Source organism: Ornithorhynchus anatinus, chromosome 16 (assembly GCF_004115215.2).
Source record: "Ornithorhynchus anatinus isolate Pmale09 chromosome 16, mOrnAna1.pri.v4, whole genome shotgun sequence".
NCBI lineage: Eukaryota > Metazoa > Chordata > Mammalia > Monotremata > Ornithorhynchidae > Ornithorhynchus > Ornithorhynchus anatinus.
In genome coordinates, this window is record NC_041743.1 from 37,277,181 (window position 1) to 37,302,949 (window position 25,769).

The following is a 25,769-nucleotide window of genomic DNA, read 5'->3' on the forward strand; positions in this document are numbered from 1 at the left end:
ATTTGGCTTTCATGGATATCAGTGGGAGGTTAGGGCTAATAAGGAGGCGTATCGGTCCCAGAGGTTATTAAGCTCGGAAGCTCCTTACTATGTTCCAACATAAAAGATGGGAGATCACTACCCACTTATACTTTCTTTCCAACTGGAATGACTGGGTACTTGTCCAGAAACGTAACACCACCCCGGGGATATAGCCGCCGAGGACCAATCCAAGTTGCCTTTTCAAAAAAAGAAGAAAAAAAAAGATTTTAGATTATTTTAATGGGGCCGAGTCGCGCTTAATTCTTCAGAGGTTCCGAGCTCCGAAGGAGCCCGCCATCCAGTTAATGACCTGGTGCACTGGAGCGTGGGTGGATTTCTCTAGCTCGTGGCTAAACACTAGTGCTTTTCAGTTTTGTTTTGTTCATTCATTCATTCCATAGTATTTACTGAGCGCCTACTGTGTGCAGAGCGCTGTACTAAGCCCTTGGGAAAGTACAAAACAACAATAAACGGATGCATTTCCTGCCCACAACGAGCTTACAGTCTCTACAGTCTCGAGGGGGAGACAAACATTCATTGCCCTGTTCACTGCATGCCTCCACACCGGAAGATTGACAGTGGCCTAACGACATCCGAGGCACCCATTTCGTACTTCCTATGCAACAGTCAAATGGTTAATGGTTAAACGTCAATAGTTTTAGTCATGTTACACTTGTGTAGGAGACCATCTGTGAAAAAGGTGACTTTTCTGAGAAATCATGGGGGCGGGACCTTTTTTTAAATGGCATTTGTTAGGTGCTTATTACGTACCAGACACTGTATTAAGCACTGGGGTAAGTACAAGATAGGTTGGACACAGTCCCTGACCCTCACAGCACAGGTGTTGAATCCACATTTAACAGATGAAATAACTTGAGGCACAGAGAAATTAAGTGACTTGGTGGGGGAGAAACCAGGCCCATACTCTGCCCGCTAGGCCACGGAGCTTCTCAAGAAAAGAGAGAGTGTGTGTTGGGGGTTGGGGTGTGAAGGGAGCTTATGGCCATCACACAGTTGTTTCTCCAAGCATCCTGTTGCCTCTGTGGGTGGGCAGGGAACAGGTCTGCTTATTGTTATATTGTACTCTCCTAAGCACTTAGTACGGTGCTCCGCACACAGTAAGCGCTCGATAGATACGATTGAACGAAGGAATGAATGAGGGAGACAGACAGGTAATCCTGATGGACGTTCTTCTGATCTGGCTCCTTGTTGAGCCGTTCCAGTTGGTGTTTGCCTGGATTTCCCAGGACATCTTCCGGAGGTAGAATTGTCCTTCCATCTGAAGACAATCCTTATGACTACACAACTGGAAACAACATAGTGGGATGGAATCTCACAATGTTGAAATCCCTCCCTGGGTCTAAATGTATTAATCATCTTCGCTAATTGCATTAACTGTTTCAGGATGCTAGATACCACTTTTTTTTTTAGATCAGTCGAAGTTTTTTATGGACTGTCTACTGAGGGCAGACCACTGAATAGTACACTAGACAAAATTCGTCAGAAGCTAAACATCTGGGCCCTGTCCTCAGGGATTGTATAACCAGAGCACCAAAGTGTCCTGGCAACCAGAAAGAATTAATAGCACTTCTAAAGAGGCCTTGGCAACAACTAGGAAAAAGCTTCCATTCTGGAACATTGTGCAGTCCCAGCCCTATATAATGAGGCTGGTTGTGTGTGCATTCAACCATGCTGTGAGTTTGAGCTTCCTTCCCCTCTCCCCACCCCCAGCTGGTCAATCTGTCAATGAATGAGATTGACTGAGCACTTACTGTGTGCAAAGCACTGTACTATGTCCTTGGGAGAGTACAGTAAAATAGATCCTCCAGCCTGTAAGGTCGTTGTGGGCAGGGAATGTGCCTATTATATTGTTCTCTCCCAGGAACTTAGTACACTGCACACAGTAAGCGCTCAGTAAATACAGTTGACTGAGAGCTATCCCTCCATATTAGTACCAGATTCAATTTTTCAGCATCAGGCTCCTTATGCCCAACTTAGGGTAGAGTTTCAGGTAAATTTCAGTTTAGACCGAGAGCCCCATGAGAGATAGGGGATTGGGGAAGCAGCGTGGCTCAGTGGAAAGAGCCTGGGCTTTGGAGTCAGAGGTCATGGGTTTGAATCCCGGCTCTGCCACTTGTCCGCTGTGTGACTGTGGGCAAGTCAATTCACTTCTCTGTGCCTCAGTTACCTCGTCTGTAAAATGGGGATTAAGACTGTGAGTTCCACGTGGGACAACCTGATTATACTGTATCTACCCCAGCGCTTAGAACAATGCTCTGCACATGGTAAGCACTTAACAAATACCAACTTTATTATTATTATTAGATAGGGACTGTGTCCAACCTGATCATCTTGGATACACCCTAACACTTAGCACACTGCTTGTCACATAATAAATACTAAAAAATACTATTATTATTACACCGTGCTCAATAAACACGATTGATAATTCAAAAAGGTTATGCAGCGACAGGTAGCATATCTTATAATGGAAGGGGTATTGCTGCCTCCCTGCCTTACTTCCTAAGACATTTTTCTGGTGTTGGTTATTTATTTTTATTGCTTTTAGAGCTCTGGGTCCATTTGCAATTAGAGAATAGTCAATCAGTGGTATCTCTGTTCAAAGCCTTGTGCAGAGTAATGTACTGAATGCTTGGGAGAGTACAATAGAGTTGGTAAACAAAAATCCATGCCCTTGAAGAGTTTATAATCTAGTAGGGGATTCAGCTAGGGGACTAATAGAATAGGAGGATATATCCATAATGGCTGTAGGGTTGGAATGAGTATCAAAGTTCTTAGAGGATACAGATTTAAGTACGAGGTGATGCAGAAGGGAGGAAGGATAGGATGGGAGAGATGAAAGTTTAATCAGGGAAGGCTTTCTGGAGGAGCTATGATGTTAGAAAGGCTTTGAAGATGAGGGACATATAAACTCCTTGAGTGAAGCGACCATGTCTTCCACTTTCTCCATCATCTCTCTAGCACCAATTCAGGGCTCACTTCCCAGTAAATGCTTTTGGGACAATTGCTTGGGTGAATAATTTGTTTTTTAATGGTATTTGTTAAGCGCTTAGAGGCCATTCAGAGGCAGGACCTCGGTTCCTAGATCCACTAAACATTTAGAATGTGCAGGGGGTTGTTGGGGGTGGGGTATGCTTTTTACAATAATAATAATAATAATAATGTTGGTGTTTGTTAAGCGCTTACTATGTGCAGAGCACTGTTCTAAGAGCTGGGGGAGATACAGGATAATCAGGTTGTCCCATGTGAGGCTCACAGTTAATCCTTATTTTACAGATGAGGTAACTGAGGCACAGAGAAGTTAAGTGACTTGCCCACAGTCACACAGCTGCCAAGTGGCAGAGCCGGGTTTCGAACACATGATCTCTGACTCCCAAACCCGGGCTCTTTCCACTGAGCCACGCTGCTTCTCTATGCTGACAGCCATGAAGATCTTCTAAAATTAGACAATCCATCAATTAATCCAGCAATTGAAGCAGCCTGCTCTAATGGATAAAGTTTGGGCCTGGGAGTCAGAAGGACCTGGATTCCAATCACATGGCACTTGTCTGCTGTGTGACCTTGGGTGGGTTGCTTAACTTCTCTGTGCCTCACTTCCCTCATCTGTAAAGCGGGGATTAAGACTGGGAGCCCCATATGGGACATGGACTGTGTCCAACCTGATTAGCTTGTATCTACCCCCGGTACTTACTACAGTCTCGCACCTTGCTTGTTTTATTGTTGGTTTTATGGTACTTGGCAAGCATTTACAATGCATCTGACATTCTTCTAAGCACTGGGTTAGGTACAAGTCAATTAGGTTGCACACTGTCCCTGTCCCGCATGGGGCTCAAAGTCTTAAGCAGGAGGGAGAACAAATACTGAATCCCCATTTTACAGTTGAGGAAACTGAGACGCAGGGAAATTAAGTGACTTTCCCGAGGTCGCGCAGTAATCATTTGGCAGGGCAATTGGCAGAGCCGGGATTAGAACCCAGGTCTTCTGATTCCCAGGCCGGTGGTTTTCCTACTAGGCCACACTGCTACAACATCTGGATTAATTGATGGATTATCTAATATTAGAAGGCCTTCATGGCTTTCAGCATGAAAAGCATACCCCTCCCCCACCAGCCCCCTTTCACATTCTAAATGCTTAGTGGATCTTGGAGTAAGAGGGTCTGCCTCTGAATGGCCAGTGGTGCAAATAGGAGCCACGTAAACAGACCTTTAAAGTGATGCAAATAGGAGCCACCTAAACGCCTAGTACAGTTTTCTGCACACAGTGAATGCTCAATAAATAAAATTGATTGAGCCGTGTTTTATTCTACTTCCTGATGACTTTGGGCCAGGGCAGAGTGGGGTGGTCTCAGGAGTGGAAATTCTGGAAGACCAGTCCGGCCACACTAGATTAATGTGCATTCCTTAGTTCCTGGCTAATCATTACATTTTAAGCTCCTCAAAGGAAGGCACCCAAAAGATGCTTGGCCTTCCTGATATTAGCAATAATTTACTCTTCAGAGCTGATAGATCCAAGCTTCAAAAGGGCAACTTCAAGCTTTAGATCTCCCTTTGTTTCAGATCTGAGTTCCCTGTCTGTCTCACGTGGTAGGTAACAGTGTTCATTCATTCATTCATTCATTCATTCATTCAATCACATTTATTGAGCGCTTACTATGTGCAGAGCACTGTACTAAATGCTTGATAATAATAATGTTGGTATTTATTAAGCGCTTACTAAGTGCAGAGCACAGTTCTAAGGGCTGGGGTAGACACAGGGTAATCAGGTTGTCCCATGTGAGGCTCACAGTTAATCCCCATTTTACAGATGAGGTAACTGAGGCACAGAGAAGTTAAGTGACTTGCCCACAGTCACACAGCTGACAGGTGGCGGAGCCGGGATTAGAACTCTTATGACCTCTGACTCCTAAACCCGGGCTCTTTCCACTGAGCAACACTGCTTGATGTAACTACCTACCTGAGACGCAAAGTGGCCTACGTAGAAAGAATCTGAGTTCTAATCCCTATTCTGCCACTTGCCTGTTGTGTGACCTTGGGCAAATCATTTAACTTCTCTGCCGCAGTGTCATCTGTAAAATACCTGTTTTCCCTCCCCTAGACTCTGAGACCCATAGAGCCCAAGGGACTGTGCCCGGCCTGATCATCTGGGGAAGCAGCGTGGCTCAGTGGAGAGAGCTTGGGCTTCGGAGTCAGAGGTCATGAGTTCGACTCCCGGCTCTGCCACTTGGCAGCTGTGTGACTGTGGGCAAGTCACTTAACTTCTCTGTGCCTCAGTTACCTCATCTGTAAAATGGGGATTAACTGTGAGCCTCACATGGGACAACCTGATTACCCTGTATCTACCCCAGCCCTTAGAACTGTGCTCTGCACATAGTAAGCGCTTAACAAATACCAACATTATTATTATCTTGTGTCTTCCCCAGTGCTTAGTACAGTGCTCGGCACATAGTGAGGGCTAAAAGAATATCTCATTTATTATTATCAAGAGTTTCCTTTTCCCTTAGTCCCTAGCGCGGGGCCCCGGTGAGGACTCCATCAATGCGGTTGGTTAGCTGGCTGTCAGGGAGGATGGTGGGATTGCTGGGGAAGAGGCAGGCTTCCCAAATGGATACAGTAACGTTCCTTGAGAGATTAAGGAAAATATGACTTGAGGCCTGTGAATAACACCGGCTAATTGATATATTAGTGACAGATCCTGAAGTGACATTTCTGACAGGAAACAGCATTCAGTGTTTTATACTGTGCAGTGGATGTTATAAATTTGATTGTATCTGAAATAGCTGATTTCTCTCTGAAGTCCCTTTTGTCCACTCTGGAATTCAGATTTATTTCTGAGAGGCCATTATAATTTTCTTATCTTTGTCACAGATTACTCCAGTCTGGGTTAATCTCATGGAGCAATAAAGCCTTTCGCCTACTAAGTCTCCTGCCTTGTCAGCACTGATAAACGATTCCCTCAGGCTATAATAATTCAGTCTAGAACCTTGGTGAAAGAGTGGTTCTTCTGAGGGAAACTCAATTTGTTTGTGTAGCCGATGGGTCTTTGAGGGACAGGAGAACTTGACCCATGTCGGGGTGTTTGTCACCTTTCCAACGACCAGATTAGCCTCGTTTCATTAACCTGAATGAATGCAATCGAAAGGCTAAACAGGGTAGAACCTTGTGGGGAGAAAAATGGCATCTCTCATTTTGGGAGAAAGAACTTCTCACAGGGATGGACAGCAGTGCTCACCCAAATGACGGGGTGAAAGATAGGGTGACTGGCTGAATTTTCATGGGCACCAGATTCTCTGTCAAAGATACCCACGTTCACAGGTGCGACTTCGTTTTTGGCAGCATCTTCTTCTAACTGAAGGGTCACTCACTATAAAAAAAATATGGTGTTTGTTAAACCCTTACTTTGTTCCAGACACTGTACTAAGCGCTGGGGTCCCCTCTTCAAATCCCTACTTAAAGCTCACCTCCTCCAAGAGGCCTTCCCAGTCTGAGCTCCCCTTTTCCCTCTGCTCCCTCTACCACCCCCCCTTCACCTCTCTGCAACTAAACCCTCTTCTCCCCCCTTTCCCTCTGCTCCTCCTCCTCTCCCGTCCCATCCCCTCAGCACTGTACTCGTCCGCTCGACTGTATATATCTTCATCACCCTATTAATTTTGTTTAATGAGATGAACATCATCCTGATTCTATTTATTTGCTATTGTTTTAATGAGATGTTCTTCCCCTCTATTCTATTTATTGCCATTGTTCTTGTCTGTCTGTCTCCCCCGATTAGACCGTGAGCCCGTCAAAGGGCAGGGACTGTCTCTATCTGTACATTTGTACATTCCAAGCGCTTAATACAGTGCTATGCACATAGTAAGCGCTCAATAAATATTACTGAATGAATGAATACAGGCAAATCAGGTTGGACACAGTACCTGTCCCACGTAGGGCTCACAGTCTCTATCCCCATTTTACAGATGAGGTAACCGAGGCACAGAGAAGTGAAGTGCCTCACCCAAGGTCACACAGCAGATACGTGGTGGAGCCGCAATTAGAACTCATTACCTTCCGACTCCCAGGTCCGTGCTCTATGATTTGTAGAGAAGCAGAGTGGCATAATGGATAGAGCATGGGCCTGGGAGTCGGGAGGTTGTGGGTTCTAATCCCGGCTCTGCCACTTGTCTGCATTGTGACCTTGGGCAAGTCACTTTACTTTTCGGGGCCTCAGTAACCTCATCCGTAAAATGGGACTGTGGGGCAGGGACCGTGTCCAAACCAATTTGCTTGTATCGACCCCGGCGTTTAGTACGGTGCCTGGCACATAGTAAGCACTTGGAAAATACCAAAATAATTATTATCCACTACACCATGCTGCTTCTCTACTACTATTACTACTCTGGAATGACTTAGGGGTTTATTGTTCGTAAAAGGGGAAGGATGATTGATTGAGTTTCCACTGAGACAATTTTGGGGGTAGATGACTTTTGCGGGGAGCTGAAAACAATTGCCAAAGATCCTTCCATCCGCCTGGTCCTGATTTTGTGCAGAGTTGGGTGCTCAGAAGCCGAGAGAGAATTTTGGGGGAGTCAAAGTCCCAGAAACTCTTGGGGCATCTCCTGCTCGCCCACTTGCTATGTTGGGTGTAGTTGAAAGGAATGGGAAAACTTTGGCTTCCAGGATCCTATTTTACTCAGGCCCTGCAGTGAATGGCTAGTAGAAATCATAAAAAAAAACAAAAACAAAGAAGAATGCTATCCTTGCCTTCTGACTGTTTGATTTCCGACTCCAATGACCAGATCCATTCATTCTAGTTCGTATTTATTGAGCATTATTGTGTGCAAATGACAGTACTAAGTGCTTGTTAAAGGGCTATTATGTAGAAGCAGCATAAAAGTGGAAAGAGTTCAAGCCTCGGAATCAGAGGACTTGATTCTAATCACTTGCCAGTTGGGTGACCTTGGGCAAGCTACTTAACTTCTCTCTGCCTCAGTTTCCTCAACTGTAAAGTGGGGATTCAATGCCAGTTCTCCTTTCTATTTAATCAGCCTTGCTATCCAAGCCTCATCAGGTGGCAGTAAAATGATAGAGCATCAAGCCCTGTGACTCCTTTAAAGAAAAAAAAATCTAGAAATACTTTGCCCCATGTGTTAGCTGGGTCACACACCGGCTCAGGCCAGACCCCTCCTTCCAAGGGTCATTTGGAATATTCCAGCAAGGGGTTTGGCTTTTGGCTAGTAGAGTGAGAAAACTCCACCCCTCCCCTGGGTGGAGCTGAGTGCTAAAGGGGGCTCAGCTGGGGAACTTTTTCAGTTCCCTTTGGTGTTAGCCGGACACTAGTATGCGTGAGTCCTGTTCCAGAGAGCTTCCTGGGGTAATGTATTTCTCTTTTAGCTGTATCTGGGGTGAAAAGAAAGTTTAGTGTGGGTTAACTTGATCAAGAGCATGATCTGTGGGTGATTTTAATTAAATGTATTTTCTCAGCTTTCCCCAAGCGGAGTTCTCAATGAGCAGGTTGGCTTATTTGCATGACCTGGTCATCAGGCTTTCTGGGTGATGATCTTGAAGTTATAGGAGCCATACATACTAACATGCAAACATCTCCCATAGTCTCTATTGTGATTTTTCCATTTGTGTTATTAATTAAATCCTGATTTTGATTTTTCCTGGTGTGGAAGGTGTGTTTAGTCATGGCCGCTGGGCCCTATGGAGAACTTTGAATTGGAACCTGGATAGACTCCCTAATTATGTATATTTCTCTGGTGATTTTTAAATACAGGATAGCTATTATTAGTCCTGGTTTCTGGTTATCTGTCTATAGTACTGCAGCCGCCATTCTGATCCAATGAAGGAGAAACTCCTTTGGATTTTATCACTGTGAAACAACTCATTGCAGAATTTGACAGGGGAAGGTACTGCTTCTGACTTAAATTTTCACAGCCTCTCAAGTCATAAGGATTTCAGAAGAATGTAATTTTATCAATTATTTATTAAGTTCTTATTGTGTGCAGAACACTGTATTAAGCACTTGGGAGAGTTCAATATAACAGAGTTGGTGAATGTGTCCCCTGCCCACAATGAACTTATAGGCTAGAGGAGGAGAATTATTTTTGTATTTAAATACTTATGTTTTTATTCATTTTTTAATGGTATTTAAGTGATTACGGTGTGCCCGGTATTGTGCTAGGGGTAGACACAAAGTAATCAGGTTGGACACAGTTCATGTCCCAAATGGGGCTCACGGTCCTAATCCCCATTTCATAGATGAGATAACAAAGGCATAGATAAATGAAGCAACTTGCCCAAGGTCGCATAACAAACAAGTGGCGGAGGCAGGATTAGAACCCAGGTCCTGTGACACCCAGTCGCATGTTCTTTCCTCTAGACCACGCTGTATGAAGAGCAGCATGCCTTAGAGGAGCACCTTCAACTAAAAATGCATAATTAGTAAGTAGCATTCTGCTATCCTGAAGAAGTCATGTATTTAAATCTGAACCAAATAAAGGACGCTATGATTCTGTCTTAGAAGAAGGAACAGTCATCTATTTTTTTATTATTTGAATTCATTCACACTTTAGATCTCAAGCTTCAATGATAAATGAAAATGGTGGAAATAAAGGTATAAAATTATGCATTTCACTGGGATCAATGGTAACTACAAAGACCGGTCAAGTTTTTCAGCAGCCAGAAAGTCATGAAAACTGCATAGAGAGGTTTTGTTGAGAGCCGTGGGGAGGAAATGGAGACCTATCATGGGGAGAGAGAGGAAACATGGCTCTTGCAAGTCCTTGAGGGCAGGGATCTTGTCTTTCAATAATTGTACTCTCCCAAGTTGTTTTCAAGTAATCGGTAGTCAGTGCTCAATAAAGAGGATTGATTGACTTTTGAGACAAGGAGAAGGCTTTGTTGTCTCTGTAGGAAGTGGTAAGAGTGTTTTCAGGATGGTGTAGGCTCTTGAGATTAGGGATCCTATCTACCACCTCTATTGTACTCTCCTAAGCATCTAGTATAGTGTTCTGCACATTGAAAATGCTCAATAAATGGATGCTAGTGATTTGGCAGAAACGAGTGATGCAGTAGCCTAGACATTGGATGAGGGCATAGGAGAGTGCTCTGAGGAGGATTGTGGCTTGCTATTCTCTTCCTCGGACTGCACTGCTCTTCAACCCCTGGCCTTCTGCCTCCGAATGGATGCTATTGTCCACTGAAGGACCATAGCTAAGAGTCATTTGCCATCACCACTGGAGAAATCCATCTATCTCATGACCTGCTGACGGGGCTGGCTTCTGCTCCACTCTCAAACAAAATCCTGAGCAAGTAGGCTGCTGAATATTGGTTGGCAAAAGGCAATCATTTTATGCACCTGATGAGGATTGGATTGTTAACAGCACCTGAGTCTTTTCAGCCACATCCCACTGCAAGACTAGATTCTCACTGTCAAGAGTGTGGTTTTTTGAAAATGCAGGATAACTCTCTCTCTCTAGTTACATATATATGTGTGTATATATATATATATATAAATGTATATATGCAAGTATTAGGATGTGTATTCTAATCTTGACTCTGTCCCGTCACTTCCCTGTGCCTGTTACTTCATCTGTAAAATGGGAATTAAGAATGTGAATCTCTTGAAGGACATGGATTGTGTCCAACTTGAGTAGCTTGGATCTCTACCTTAGCACTTAATACAATTCTGGGCACAAGTGTTTAACAATACCGTAAATTGTTTTAATTCTCAGATGTTAACAATAGAGAGAATGTGCTTTAAACACTTCTCAAACTAGGCTTTCCTAGTGAATTTCAACAGGCGACTTTTCATTCCTTTTCCCACTGAATAAGTGCCACAGATGCACGTAATACTCTGCTTTTATTTTACCAATTTATTTTCATTCCAACAGGTGACTTTTTTCCTTCCCCTCCCCACAGAATAAATGCCACAGACATGTAATACCTTGCTTTTATTTTCCCAAACTGTTTTCACAACAAAGCTATCACTTTATCCTCATAGCATTTCTGTGAGGTAGTGGGAGGTAGGGTATTATTACCTTCTCTTTATATGTGAAGAAACTGAGGTTTTTAAAGATCTTAGTGACTTCCAAAGTCATATTCAGTAAGTCAGTGACTTACCTGGGGGGAAGAAACCAGGTCTCCTGACTTCCAGTCCCATGTTCTTTCCATTAGATATCACGGGATTCTTATCTGTGGCTTCTTGTTCACAAGTTTGGTTCAGGCCAGACTACTCCTTCCCATGACCCCCATCAATCAATCAGTGGTATTTATTGAACACTTGCTGTGTGCAGAACACTGTACTAAATGCTTATGAGAGTACAATTCAACAACAGAGTTAGTAGACCTATTCCCTTCCCCATCTCTCTCTCTCTCTCTCTCTCTCTCTCTCTCTCTCTCTCTCTCTCTCTCTCTCTCTCTCAGGGTCAGTTGGAGTATTCTGGGTGGGGACAGGCTTTTGGCCAATAAGTTGAAAAAGTCTACACTGGAGACTGAGCTCGGGAAGTTTTTAGTTTGGGAAACTGGCTGCTAATGATGATGATGGTATTTGTTAAGCACTTACTATGTGCAAGGCACTGTTCTAAGCGCTGGGGAGGATACAAGGTAGCCAGATTGTCCCATGTGGGGCTCAGTCTTAATCCCCATTTTACAAATGGGGTAACTGAGGCCCAGAGAAGTTAGGTGGCTTGCCCAAAGTCACAAAGCTGACAAGTGGCGGAGCTGGGATTTGAACCCATGACCTCTGACTCCCAAGCCCCGGCTGTTTCCACTGAGCCACCTGCTTTTCTACTGAGCCATGCTGGAAACTGGAGAGTGTGAAAAGGGCAGGAAAATTTAGTGGGGTGTGGTGTTTCTCTGCCTTGGAAAGCCAGCCAGAAAGCTCTGCTGAGGTAATGCATTTCATTCAATTGTATTTATTAAGTGCTTACTGTTTGCAGAGCACTTTACTAAGTGCTTGGGAAAATACAGTATGGAAATAAACAGTGACAATCCCTGACCACAAATAGCTCACATTCTAGGAGGGGGAGACAGACATCAATACAAATAAAGGGACATCAATATAAATAAAATGACAGATTATATGCATAAGTGGTGTGGAGATGGGAGAGGGGAGAAGAGCTAAGGGACAAGTCAAGGCAATACAGAAGGAAGTGAGAGATGAGGGGAAGTGGGGCTTAGACTGGGAAGGCTTCTTGGAGGAGATGTGCCTTTAGTAAAGTTTTGAAGTGGGGAGAAAGGAGAGGGTCGGGTGGATTTGAGGAGGGAGGGCGTTCCAGGCCAGAGGTAGGATGTGGGCCAGGGGTCGGTGGCGAGACAGGAGAGATTGCGGCACATTGAGTAGGTTAGCGCCAGAGGAGCGAAGTGTGGGTGCTGGGTTGTAGGAGAGAAGTGAGGTAGGAGGGGGCAAAGTGATGGAGTGCTTTAAAAGCAATGGTGAGGAGTTTTTGTTTGATGTGGAGGTGGATAGGCATTTCTCCCTAGACAGAGCGCAGGCCTGGGAATCAGAAGGACCTTGGTTCTAATCCCTGTCTGCTGGGAGACCTTGGACAAAGGGCTAAACTTCTCTGCGCCTCACTTACCTCACTGGAAAATGGGGATTGGGACTGTGAGCCCCGTGTGGGACAGAGACTGTGTCCAACCTGATTAGCTTGTTTCTACCTCAGTACTAGAACAGTGTCTGGCACATAGCAATGTTTAAATGCCAATAATAATAATAAAAAAATCAACCATGAGGTATAAACTGAAGCTGCTGTAAGGAGTTGTAAATTAATCAAAAGTATTAACTGAACATCCGCTTTGTATCTAACACTATACTAAGAATTTGGGAGGATATGATAGAATAGACATGATTCTCGCACTCAGAGTTTGCAGTCTAGTGGGGGGGGGGGGCACAAAAATAAATTACAGGTAGGATAAGGGTGTCCAAGTGGCAGCCTCTTGGTCCAGAGTAGAAAGGTTTTTACTCCTGACCCTGAGAGAAAAGTGATCTAGCACGGGGTAGGAGGGCTGCTCTCCACTCCTGATTAAACAGAGAAGCAGCATGGTGTAGTGGATTGAGCACGGGCCTGGGAGTCAGAAGGTCATGGGTTCTAATCCCAGCTCCCCCACTTATCTGCTTTGCGTCCTTGAGCAAGTCACTTCACTTTGGACCTCAGTTACCTCATCTGTAAAATGGGGATTGAGACTGTGAGCTCCACATGGGACCGGAACTGTGTCCAACCCAAGTTGCTTGTATCCACCTCAGCGTTTAGTACAGTGCCTGGCACCTAGTAAGCATTTAACAGATACCGCAACTTAATGTGAAGTTTTGTGAGAATGCAAATCCTATATTTTAGGTGAACTGGTTGTATCAGGCCATGGTCTCTATCTGTTACCGAATTGTACATTCCAAGTGCTTAGTACAGTGCTCTGCACGTAGTAAGGGCTCAATAAATACTACTGAATGAATGAATACTGAGCACTTGGAGAGTACAGAATAACTGAGTTGGTAGACATGATCTCTGCCCAGGAGGAGCTTATAGACTGGAGGGGGAGCTTAGCTTTAGAATACAACTCTCCCTTTACCCGGGTATCTTTTGACAATAACGTTATTAAGTTTAAATTCTGGAATTACTTGATACTCTCCTTTTTGGGTAATGCTGCAAAGTTTATCTTGGCACAAGAACTTCCCTTTCCATCCTGTTGAAGTATTTTGACTTACTTGGTAGTCATTAAAGCCCATTTCATTTAGTATTACATAATAGCATCTATTCAGCATAGATAATGGCAGATATGTTAGCTCAAGATGCCTTTTAGCTGAATAGGATAAAAGCAGATAATTTTCAAAATGTTAAGTATTGTATCTACATGTGCATTTGAAAAATCTAATTCAATATCTTTTATTAACATGCATGGCTTGATCGTGCCCTTATTGACTTTTAATTGTTTGGATCAATATTTTGGGAATGCATTTCACAATTTCCTGTGAGAGTAATAATAATTGTGGTATTTAAGTGCTTATTAGCACTGGTATAGCTACAAGATAATCTGATTGATTATAGTCTGCCCAACTGGGACTCATAAACTGAGACAACTGTACTTTGTTTACCTCTCCGGTCAGGGAACCAATAAGTAGCAGTCACCGGGATATAGCAGTAAAGAAGCAGCACATGGTGGAAGGCAGAAGGACCCAGGTTCTAATCCCTATTCCTCTGCTTGCCTGCTTGGTGACCTTGGGCAAGTCACTTCACTTCTCTGGGCCTCAGTTTCCTCATCTGTAAAATGGGGGGTATAACTGTGAGCCCCATGTGGGACCTGGATTATGCCCAACCTGATTAGCATCTACCTACTCCAGCGTTTAGTACAGTGCCTGGCGCCAAGCAAGTGCTTAACAAATACCACCACCAAAAAAAAAAAAGAGGGGCTTAAAACACCGCAATTATTATTTAAACTAATAGGGAATTTTAAGTGGGGTGCGTTGGGGGCGGGGAATACTACGTAATAATGGATCTTTTTGATTTTGCATTTATAGCTCCTCCTATCCCTTGGGGTGAGACAGCCCCAAAAGAGCTTTTCAGCCTTTAGATGCGGGTAGAGTGCACCCAGGTTGCACAAGATGATTTTCATTACATCTCCCTCAATTTTGTCTATCTACAGAGCGATGGCTTGTTTTAATTGTCGAGTACATTTGGGGGGGAGTTGAAGAAAAGGCCCTTATCAAATTAGGATTAAACATCACCGCCTAGACCACACAGAATTAGTCCGCACCGTCTCCCATTACAAGGTATAATACACTGCTTATATCCTAATAGGTACATCGAGTAGTTATAATTCAATTAAACCCTAGTTATGGTGAGGTTGAGAAGAATAGCCATGGCAGTACTGTGTCTTTGCTATATGAAACAACCTATTTAAGCTAAATCAACTTCTACTTAAGTGAGCGGTAATAAGCATTCGTGGGGCAGCCTCAAGTCCTGGGGGCATCATTTATCACAGTGTAATAGAAAATCGTAATGAATAATAACACCTCGCTATTCAGCAGGGGCTCGCATATATTAAGGGGTAGATAGGGGGATAATGCGCCCTAGCAGGAAGATGAGGGTTTTTTTGGGAGGGGATTTTTGTTTTTGTTTTTTGGTTTTATTTGTTTCAGAGACTCTGGTTGTGGTGTTTGCATACTGAATTCTGCCTGCTTCTAGGAAGGGTTTTTTTTTTTGGTGGAGATGTGAAGGCTATTAATCTATCATTCCAGTCCGTGTTGTCTACTATCTGGGGTCTGCCCATGTATTTGCTTGCATAACACTGTTCACTAAATAGGAAAATGAAGTCAAGAGAAAACAGTTCTTGAGGGAATATGGCTTTGGCCTCAACCTTAGCAAATGTATAAGAATGCAAAATTAAAACTAGCTCCCTAGGGCCAGAAACTAGATTTTACATTCATTTCCTCACAATGCACTTTTTTTTTTCCGCTTTCTCTACCTGGTTTCTGGCATTATCTGATTTCGTTGCAAAAATTCTCCCCTCCATCACATCTGTGAGGGTCCTAAAACTCAAGGCGTATTTGAGGATTCATTTCTTTCCTTTCTTCCCTGATGGCCATCTATCTGTAGGAGGAATCCTGCATTTCAAGAAAAATGAAAAACCAGAAGCCTCTCCCCCTCCCCTGAAACAAATGATCATAATTCTGAGAACATAGAACAAATTGGCTTGCAGGGGTACGCCATTGTTTCTGGAGGGGTGAGTATATCAGCAAGTCAGGTTTTAATCTTTCGGAGTGTGATTCGCTTCTGGTTGACTCTTCCAAGTGCCTTGCCGTGTATGTAGGTGCTCATCAAATACCCCCACTTCTCCTATAGTGCAAGGATTACTTTCTTGCAAAACCCCATGGTAAGGAAAACTCGCCACTGGATCCGCTGCAGCCTAGTTTAGTAGAAAGCAGCGTGGCTCAGTGGAAACAGCATGGGCTTTGGAGTCAGGGCTTATGAGTTCGAATCCTAGCTCTGCCACTTGTCAGCTGTGTGACTGTGGGCAAGTCACTTAACTTCTCTGTGCCTCAGTTCCCTCATCTGTAAAATGGGGATTAAGACTGTGAGCCCCACGTGGGACAACCTGATTCCCCTGTGTTTACCCCAGCGCTTAGAACAGTGCTCTGCACATAGTAAGCGCTTAACAAATACCAACATTATTAGAAAGAACGTGGGGCTGGGAATCCGGACACCTGAGTTCTGGTCCTATAGGCCTGCTGGATGATCTTGGGCAAGCGCTTAAATTCTCTGTGCTTCCGTTTGCTTATGTGTAAAATGGGGACAAAATACCAGTTCTGCCTCCCTCTGAAGCTACCTGCCTCTTGTGAGACAACAGCTGTATGTCTGATCTCATGATCTCGGTCCTATGCCAGAAATCAGTCAGGGGTATTTATTGAAAGCTTACGATGCACAGAACACCGTACTAAGCTCCTGGGAGAGTACAACAGCATTAGCAGACATGCTCCCTGCCCATGATGAGCTTACAGTCTAAAAGGGGACGTGGGCAGTAATGTGAATAAGTAGTTTATAATATATAATTTAAAGATATGTAAGTGTTATGGGTGGGGTGAATATCAAATGTCCAAAGGTCACAGATCCAAGTGGATAGACATCACAGAAGGAAAGGTGAGCTGGGGAAGAGAGGGCTTAATCAGGGAAGGCCTCCTGGAGGAATGACTTGAATAATGCCTTGAAGGTGGAGAGAGAGGTGGTCTGGCCTGTATGGAGGCGGAGGGACCTCCAGGTCAGGGGAACTTTGCGGGAAAGGGGTCAGCAGCGAGATAGACGAGATCGGGGTACGGCAAGCACGGAGCTGAGCATTTAATGGGTACTTATTAAGTACTATGTTATTGTGCACAAACTGTTTCTTCCAGAAAAGTGGCATGCCATATCAAAAGAGCATGGGCTTGGGAGTCAGATGTCATGGGTTCGAATTCCGTCTCTGCCACTTGTCAGCTGTGTGACCGTGGGCAAGTCACTTCACTTCCTCTGTGCCTCAGTAACCTCATCTGTCAAATGGGGATGAAGAATGTGAGCCTCACGTGGGACAACCTGATTACCCTGTATCTACACCAGCGCTTAGAACAGTGCTCTGCACATAATAAGCACTTAACAAATACCTACAACATTATTATATCAAAACCAATTTACACTGTTGGAAAAAATTTTCCCTAATTTCTTGATGGCGTTCTAGCCAAAATGTGGAGTGAAAACATTCATTATGGCAGAACTGAATGTCCCATTTGATTGATTCTGTAGTTTGGAGTTTTCTAGGTCAAGAATGGGTAGAAAAATAATGTTTCTGAACGAATTAAGCGGATGATTCTTTTCCCCCCGTCCTGTGAACACTGCATGTTTTAAAATGTTCCCATTGAATCTTCTGTCAAAAAAAGTGGTCACTGCCATTAATTATTTATCGTATTGAAGACACCCCAGCTGTGACTTTGCCCGGAGACTCGATCCTCTCAGAACCGCCTCTGCTCTGGCTCCTTGAGGAGCTCGAAGGTTGAGTTGTAACCAGTTTTTAACATCTGAGTTTCTTCTCCACGATCCAGTCCTCCATTTTTTTTTTCTCCCCTCGGATGAAAGCGATGGGTTTTTGAGCTTATGGAGTGGGAGACGTTTCAAGTGCCGAAGAGTGACATATTTATCTGCCAACCAATGATGGAAATGGAACTTGTCAGCTTTTACATACCACATTTCATTCTTTAGGTACTAAAATTACCCTCCAGGGCATAAGATGATCCTACAGGCTTCAGTCTCATTCTCAACATTTTGAATTGATCTAAGTTAATTATGGAATCATAGAGTCCTAGAATGGCAGAGCTGATAGGGACCTCCAGGGGTCATCTGGCCCAGAATCTCTGCCTACAGGCAGAGGAATGCCTAAACCATCCAGGACAGATGAGTATCTTTTCCCTTTTTACAGTTCCTCAGGGATGGAGATTCGGCAGCCTCCCCGGATAGACCATTACAGTGTTTTTATCACCATGATAATCAGCACCTTCCGTCTTCCTTTCTTCCCCCTCATATGATGGAATACTCTGGCTGCATTAAGACACTTCTTAGCTTCTTCTCCAGGCTAATCATCCCAATTTTTTTGTTTGTTTTTTTTTGAAACCTTTTCCGATCTATTAATCACATTGTTGCCTTTCTCTGGAAACTCCCCTGTTTCTTGACATTGGTTTGAAAATGTGGTAATCTGAACAGGACACAGTACTATATTCTGGATTGGGCAGATCCTCATGTTAGCGGTAAGGTAATATCTCAGTCCTTGCCTGTCATGAGCCTATTACTGCTTCCTAGTCCCATGTTGGTTTTCTTTCAAAACAGTATTTGTGTTGATTCAGATTTAGCTGTGGCCCTCTGGGATCGGCCGATCTTGGGCCTAGCTGGCCTCTTTCCATCCTCTCTCTGTATTTTTATTTTGTCCCTAAGGATATGTATCCTTATGGGATTTGGGCCTTTTTTACCCCACATTGGATGTACTAGGTGTCTGAGTTCTCAAGATCACTTCAGAATTTCTTCCTGTCTCTTGAGATTTTAAGCAACCCCTCCGAATTCACGGACTCCCACACAAACACCTAGCGCAATTCGTTTTAATATGTTCTGCGTATAAGAAGAAACAGCGGTTACGTGGAAAGCAAATTTCCCACTTCTGCAAATAAAAGATGAAACAGTAGGCTGAGGACTATTCAGAGCATTTTCTTCAGATGAAAATTTGGAGTATTTGCCCAGAAACAAAGTCCTTTTAATTAAAAAATTCTAGCTGTCTTACTGTCCCACCTCCAGATGTTTGCACTGACAGCTGTACATTTTGCCAGCAGCTTCCATGCAGTGAATGAATGAACGAATTAGCCCAACGTCTCTGATGACTAAATACACCGGATGAGCACATTTAGTGGCTGATGTCTCCGTCTAGACTGTAAGCTTGTTGTGGGCAGGGAATGTTTGTTACATTTTTATATTGTGCTCTCCCAAGCAGATAGTCAAGGGCTCTGCGCACGAGAGCTCAATAAATACGATTGACTATTAAACACGTATTGAGTACCCACTCGTCTCAATGCACTGTACTAAAAGCTTGGGAAAATGCAACATAAGCGTGAGACATTTTCCCTGTCCACAGGGAGCTTAAGCTCTATTGGTAGAAATGGAGGGGGTCATGAGAGGAAGGGGAATAAGGGGGAGAATCAGAGAGGGCTGGGCCTCTGTCCAAGCTGCTGCAATGGCTTATTGCTAGCTGGAAAGGTTTTTTTGGGGTACGGTATCAAGGGGTCAATGGGAGATACCTCTCCACGTGAGGCAATAGGTAATTCTTTTCCCATACTCTGAGAAAATCAAACTTTTTCACTAATGTGGTTGCAAAGAGAAAGTAGCATCCTTTTGTGACTTCTTTCAGTAGCAGAATGGTCTAGTGGAAGGAGCACAGGCCTGGGAGTCAGAGGACCTGCATTCTAATCCCAGATCTGCCACTTGTCTGTTTTGTTACTTTGGGGAAGTCACTGCATATCTGTGGGCCTCAGTTACATCATCTATAGCATGGGGACTAAGACTGTGAGTCCCAGGTGGGACAGGGATCGTGTCCAACCCGATTTGCTTGTATCCACCCCAGTGTTTAGTATAGTGCCTGGCACATAGTAAACGCTTAAAAGAGAGTATTATTATTCGTGGAAAGGACATGGGCCTGGGAGCCAGAGGACCTGGTTTCTAAACGTGGCTCTGCCACTTACCTGGTGTGTGACTTTGGGCAAATCACTTATCATTATGCCTCAGTTTTTTCACCTGCAAAATGGGGATTCAATACCTGTTCTCCCTCCTTGTTAGACTGTGAGCACCAGATGGGACCTGATTATCCCATAGTGCTTGGCACATAGTAGGTGCTTAACAAACACCACAATTATGTGTAATATTTTTCACGTGATTTATTTTGGTGCCTCTTAGTCTGGGACTCTGGGATAAATTTTATAAGGAGCTGTGTTCTCATCCTTTGAGAGAAAGACTACCCTTATTTATTTTCAGAGGATTTTGGTGATGTGATGTTAACTGAGGTGGCTAGAGTTGCTATTTGAGACAGGAACATGGTTTGCAATTGTTTCAAATACAGGTGCCATTGCAGTTTCTATAGCTCAAGAGCATAGCTAACCTGGAGAGCTGAATGCTACCTCTTAGATTGGTGACTGGCCCCACAAAAAAAAGAGGGATCCCTGGAACTTTACTTTTGCCTCCTCTTATTTTTGGAAAAAGTCTGTGATAGTTGGAATTATCCATACACACTGCATTTTAATATTAATCACTTAGCAAAATGCTGGCAGTAGCCACCCATACGGCTGGTAGTATATCACTCCATGGGTTAATAAAAGCACATGAGAAAACTGGCAGATAACATAGTAATATCTCTTAAGAAGGGCAGCAAATCACACTATTAACACATGATCCATAGCACTGTTTTCATATAAATTCCCCTTCATTGTCTGTTCCATATACCTGTATATTCAGCCCTCTCTCGCTTAGGGGAGAGAAGGATGAAATCATTCTTCACAGAGGAATAAAACAGGGAATTCCAGAGATATAAGGTCAGAGACCTAAGAAAAGATAAAAAATTTTGCAAATGTTTGAGACCCATTTGGGAGCCCAGGACTGTCACAGAATTGTACGGGGACCACGGAGGGAGTGGAGGTCATTAACAATTTGGATTGATAGGTCTGGACTTGAATATTCATAACGGAATTCTGTAGTTAAGGGACAAGTGGAAACATGAAGAGGTAGAAAGTTGTAGTAAATTAAAAAGGGCAGGAAAAGCTGTGGTTTAGATGTAAAATTCAGGTCAATGCTCAAAATCAACCACATTGTTGCATTGATAGAAATGATAGACGCTGTTGATATATTGAGAAAAATAGAGTTTCAGGTCAAGGAGAGCATTAAGGTTTCTGCCGGATGAAGTGAGAGCGATTGTAATCAACAGTTAAGTTGCTGAAATATGGAAGTGTTTAGATTTGGCAATTAGATTGAAGCAAGGTGTCAATGGAAAGAAGCCACATGTAACCTGGGAATATTTTAAAGCAGATACAAGACATCCTTTTTGTGTGGCTGGAACCCAGGATCCCACACTGACCATTTCACCACACAGGCTCTCAGACCATCACCGGTATCTCCTTCAAATACGAAGGACAAGTATATACATATGAACTATTTCGCCTTCTGGACTCTAAGCTTTCTGTGGGCAGGGAATGTCTACTAACTCCAGTATAGCGTACTTTCCCAAGTGCTCGGCACAGTGTTTTTCACCCAGCGAGCTCTCAGTAAATTCAGTTGATGTGCCTGAGTTTGCAGGATGGGATGTGGTGAGTCCCCAAGTGCTTAGGCGACATGCAAGAACTGAAGTGGCAGGGAGGGGGAGATTGGGTGGGGAGATGAAAGATTAATCAGGGAAAGCCTCCTGGAGGAGATGTGTTTTTTTAGAAAGACTTTGAAGAAAAATGCGGAACATTTCATTAATTCTACTTAGATTGTGAGCCTAATGAGGGACAAGGATTGTGTCTGATCTGACTGTATTTAGTCCAACACTTAGTACAGTGCTTGGCACATAGTAAGCACTTAGCAAATGCTACAGTTGTTCTTATTATTGTCCTTGCACCAAAGAGGGTGATGGTAGATATAAGAAGCTTCTTCCTAGAGGATGTCAAGGTAAAATCTGTAAAAGTGTAGTGCCTTAAATTTCTACAACACCTCTTCTGCTGAGAAATTTAGACTGCTTTACCAATAACCAATTCATTAATTTCTTCCCATTCTCCCCACCACGAGAGTCTAGGAAAAAATGCACTAATCTCTCTCCTACAAAATGACTGTAAGCTCATTGTGAGCAGGGACCATACATGGCTTAGTAGAAAGAGCACAGACTTGGGGATTCAGAGATAGTGGGTTCTAATCCTGGCTCTGCCACTTTTTAGCCGTGTGACTTCGGGCAAGTCACTTAACTTCTCGGTGCCTCAATTACCTCATCTGCAAAAGGGATTACGAGTTACGAGTTGTCCACATGGGACAACCTGTTAACCCTGTATCCACCCCAGTGCTTAGAATAATGCTTGGCACATAGTAAGCACTTAACAAATACTATCATTATTACCAACTCTGTCATATTCCCTCAAGGGCTTAGTGTTGGTGCTCAGGAAATGCTCAATAAATATGATTGATTTGACTGACTGCCCTCTCATCCCAATGTAATGGGATTTGGGGAACACTATGAAAATCAGTCTTCATCTTTCCAGACTGTTGGGACCTAATCTCCTTAATCTCTCATCCTCCCATGGAACCAGTCCCATCCTGTGGACAACTGGATTGCCCTTTTCTGGTTTCTCTGACTTGAAGTAAGAAGCACAGATGAGTGACATGCCCAGGAGCCAGATAATGTCATTAAACCTGAAGTATAGAGATGTCTGACCTCCTCTTCTCCCACCCCCCACCAATTTAATAAGTCGCAGCAGTTTTATCTGAGTGCTGACTGTGTAGAGAACATGGCACTAAGTACTCAATGAACATATAAAAGAAGCAAAATCTACACTCTCCGACCTCGAGAAGCTTACAATTAAATGGAGGAGGCAGTAGAGCTAAATCGATATACCAGGATGAAGTCAGAGTAGGTTCGAGCAAGATGCAATTGGAGAGAGAAAATGTAACATACATATGCATACAGGTGACAAAACGGCAGCATAACCATGACAGAGCTGATGCAATGATGAGCTATGATCCAATCACAAGATTTTTTTTTCCGGACCAAAGCCTAGGAAGAAACCGGAAGTAAGGGAATGGAAATTTGCTGATCCTGGTCATACAGCATTTTAAGGAATGACTAATGAAAGAATAATAATATTCTCTTTATGAAATGCAATTTGCCTTAGATCTGCTTCCTAAAAGCAATCCTAATTTAAGAGCTTTTCACCGTCACGGCAGCAGGCGTCCTCAACTCCTAAATGGTGTAGGAAAAATGGAGTCAGACTTTACCTCGAGAGTCAAATGCAGCCAGCTCTCCTCTAAATGAGAGGTGGGAGCTTGGGGGAGGTTTATGTTGTTGAAGAGCCTTATGGTAAGAAAAGGTCACGTTGAAGTATGCACTCCATGTCTAATGTTGTGCTTGTGTGCAGAACTGTTTTTTTCCCCCATACCGAATTGTGCTGAGCCCAGACACATGTCATTTTTGTATATATCTATAAATGATATTAACACCTGTCTTCCCCCGCTAGACTGTAAGATCACTGTGGACAGGGAATATGTCTACCAACTCAGTTAAATTGCATTCTCCCAAGTGCTTAAAACAGTGCTCCTCACATAAGCCCTCAATAAATACCATTGATGATGGAAGAAGGTTCCTTAATTTTGTCTGACACATCTAGTGAAAACAGGTGTTCTGGCAGAACAGATTCTGGTGGACAGGGAATGTGTCTATTGTTATATTGTACTCTCCCGAATACAGTGCTCTGCACACAGTAAGTGGTCCATAATTGAATGAAGGAACTGATAACAGGAGCAGAAGTAGGCCAGATTTCAGTTTATGAATCAGACGATGGTATTTGAGTGCTTACTGGGTACAGAGCACTGTACTAAGACCATGAGAAAGTACAACAGGAGCAGCGTGGCTCAGTGGAAAGAGCCCGGGCCTGGGAGTCAGAGATCATGGGTTCGAATCCCGGCTCTGCCCCTTGTCAGCTGTGTGACTGTGGGCAAGTCACTTCACTTCTCTATGCCTCAGTTACCTCATCTGTAAAATAGGGATTAACTGTGAGCCTCACATGGGACAACCTGATTACACTGTATCTACCCCAGTGCTTAGGACAGTGCTTTGCACATAGTAAGCGCTTAACAAATACCAACATTATTATCATTACAGTCTACAGGAAGTTGTGAAGTTGGCCAAATGTTTTCACCCAACTCAACACCAGCTGTATGTAATGACAATAGTAATAGACATCTTGCTATCAAAGGAATGAAGTAGTTAATATTCCATTAACAAGGCCATTACAACCACTGAATAGAAACATACTTTATCTTAAGCGTCGAAACCCATCCCTAAGTGAGGTGTTAGAGCTGAATCAGCATATGCTTCCTGATTTATGTCCATAAAACTTTAATTTATTAGCCGCATCTTAATTTTGATGGGGTATGGAGTCACTAAGCCATTAACAAACCCTTTAAAAGCTACTGACTAGAATAATACTTTCTAATAATGGACCAAGCAGCACTTTCCAATGAGTAAGGTTATATACTCGCTAATAAGTGCTGTTTGGTCCATTAATGAACAGTGTGATTCTCTGTAGGGCATTTTGTGCCACAGTAAAGTGGAAGAGAAGGTGGCTCATTTCAAATGGCTTATTACACCATTTTATGCTGTCCCATAAGTTGTCAACTGAGCCAACTTGTTGAAGCTGAATCAATGAATCAGAGGCATTTTTTCCGACATCTTCATTAAGGAGGCATAGGTGCTGAAACGTGGTATTATAATCTGGTTTGACAGGAGTGAAATGAAGAATTGTTTTTGATGTCCTCTTCGAGGGTGGCATTCTTGAGTTGGCTATCAAAAACTCGTCACTTGAGTGTGCTGTAGATGTCTTCAAAGATTAATTTTAAGAAAAGGATGAGACAAGATGGAAGTGCTGTTGGGTCCCTGATCTCCTGGGCTAGGTGAGATTTGCGGTGTTCATTTTATTGTTTAGGGATGAGAGATCTCAACCAACTTGAGGAAAACTAAAAGTAAGGAAAATGCTGAGCCTTCCCACGGGGAGTGAACAAGATGGTCACCTTCATGTATTAAAATATCAAAATTAAAAATGAACAGAGAGGTCTTATGCATTTGTACTGTAAGGGCTCGCTCTGTATTGTCACCTTGTTTTTTCCCTGAATGGTATTTAAGAGCTTAATTTGCACCAGGGACTGTACCAAGCTCTGGAGTAGCTACCTGGGGTGCACAGTCTTAATCCCCATTTTGCAGATGAGGGAACAGAGGCACAGAGAAGTTTAAACGACTTGCTCAAGATCCCACAGCAGATAAGTGGTGGAGCCGGGATTAGAACCCTGGTCCTGTGGCTCCCGCGTCTGGCTTTTTCTACTAGGCCACGCTGCTGCTCTGCCAAACTGGCTTCTCTAAAAGCAGTCTCGCTTAGAGGACTCTCCCAGTTTCTTGAAGTCAGAAATCCTTCCCTTCCTATTCTTCAAAATGCCATCTTTGAAAGACAAGGAAGCAATAAATGTAAACAGTGGTATTTATTGAGTGCTTACTGTGTGCAGAACACTGTACTAAGTACTACAGAGTTGGTAGACATATTCCCTGCCCACAGTGAGTTTTCTAGAAGCACCCCAGATGATTCTCAGAACTTCTGCTTTTCTCTTTAGACATTAAAAAAAAAAAGAGAAGCAGCATGGCCTGGTGGATACAGCACGGGCCTGAGAGTCGAAAGACTTGAGTTCTAATGCTGGATCTGCCACTTGTCTGCTGAGTGACCTTGGGGCCAGACACTTAAATTCCCTGTGACTCAGTTACCTCATTGTAAAATGGATATTACGACTATGAGCCCCATGTGGGACATTGACTGTGTTCAACCTGATTACCTTGTACCTACCCCAGCACTTAGTATAGTATCTGGCACGTAGTAAGTGCTTAACAAATACCACACACAAAAAAGGGAAATCTGGAAAATCATGAGCCTGACTCTTCTGATCCCAAAGATTCAGGTGGCCTACGAAAAATGTGGGCTTA

General features: G+C 43.5%; 1 long non-coding RNA gene across 1 annotated transcript in view; it reads left to right on the forward strand.

Moving 5' to 3' along the window:
- Nucleotides 1-8,318: 8,318 nt before the first annotated feature.
- LOC114817144 overlaps nt 8,319-25,769 on the forward strand; it is a 164,867-nt gene continuing 147,416 nt past the window's right edge. The window contains exon 1 of the long non-coding RNA XR_003764990.1: nt 8,319-8,388. This is a non-coding gene — a long non-coding RNA (uncharacterized LOC114817144). The remainder of the gene's footprint in view (nt 8,389-25,769) is intronic.